Source organism: Octopus bimaculoides, chromosome 20 (genome assembly GCF_001194135.2).
Source record: "Octopus bimaculoides isolate UCB-OBI-ISO-001 chromosome 20, ASM119413v2, whole genome shotgun sequence".
In the NCBI taxonomy this organism is placed as follows: domain Eukaryota; kingdom Metazoa; phylum Mollusca; class Cephalopoda; order Octopoda; family Octopodidae; genus Octopus; species Octopus bimaculoides.
In genome coordinates this window covers 26753820-26755352 of record NC_069000.1, presented here as the reverse complement: position 1 = coordinate 26755352, position 1533 = coordinate 26753820, and positions in this window count along the sequence as shown.

Sequence of the window (1533 nt, the reverse complement as noted above, 5' to 3'; positions counted from 1 at the left end):
AATCGAAATTGAACTAAATTCGATGACTGGCACCCATGCCAATGTTGTCGCCTTCATTGGACACTAAACTCGGCTTGCAAAGACCTGTTGGGGCAAGCAAAAGCGAAATCGTGATGGCACCTGTGCCCAGCGTCGCCTTCCTGGCACTTGTGCTGGTGGCACATGTAAAGACATTCGAGCGAGATCGTTGTGAGTGCCACTGGACTGGCTGCTGTGCAGGTGTAACGTAAAATACACCATTTTGAGCATGGCCGTTACCAGTACTGCCTGACTGGCCTTTGTGCCGGTGGCACGTAAAAGCACCCACCACATTCTTAGAGTGGTTGGCGTTAGCAAGGGCATCCAGCTGTAGAAACTCTGCCAAATCAGATTGGAGCCTGGTGTAGCCATCTGGTTCACCAGTCTTCAGTCAAATCGTCCAACCCATGCTAGCATGGAAAGCGGACGTTAAACGATGATGATGATGATATATACGACAGGCTTCTTTCAGCTTCTGTCTGCCAAATCCACTCACAGATCTCTGGTCAACCCAAGGCTATAGTAGAAGACACTTGCCCAAAGTGGCACACAGTGGGACTGAACCTAGAATCATGTGACTGGGAAGCAAACTCCTTACCACACAGCCACACCTGCACCTACAAATAGATTAGTCAATATAGATGGATTCATTCTATATAAAGAAGCCTGTAAACAGTGGTGAGGTCATATCTCAGAATGCTGATCCTCATAAAGAAAATAAAATAGCAAAGGACTGTGACTGGGAAAGAGATAAATGGTCCTGCCTAACACATACTAGCATAGAAAAGCAAGCATAAAACTGTTCACAATAATAATGATATCTGTGTTAGGGAGAGCATCCATCTATAGATGCCTTGCCAAAGCTGAAACATTGGGGCAACACATTGTCCTCCAATCTAGTTAACCCTGTTGAACAATCCAGCCAGTGCCCCCATCAAAAACAGACATGAAAGGATGTTGTTTTGATGATGATGATGATGATGATAAATAATGGATTCTCCTATTGGCTTCAACATATGAGGGTCTAACAGCCAATATTATAATTGTTAGACTACCCACACAGATGATTTGTTTGTAGTAGTGAAGGCTTATATAGGAGCAGCTACACCTTTGAGAAATGCTGATAGCAGAAAGTTGGTGCAAATGTTTGCCAGAACAACATACCTCAAGCTTTTCTGTTAGAGTTCTTTATTTCCTGGGTTAGTTGCCTTTGCCATGGCTTAGATTTCAACACACCCTGGTAGATTAAACCAGTGGCCCTTGAGAGTAACCTGTACCATAATTTTCTGTTACTTGTTCCTCATAAACAATGGAGGAGAGAGCAAATGCAGTTATTAAACCATCTTCTTTTTTCACCAGTTTGATAAATGGTGAAATAAATTTAAATTTATTAAATTTAAAATTTTAGCCAGGAACCCTGGACAGCTGTATTTTCCAAGGCTTTTTGTGGCTTTTAATCATAATAATATTTTTACTCTCTCAACTGAACGAGTGTTACACTACTTGTTGAACTTC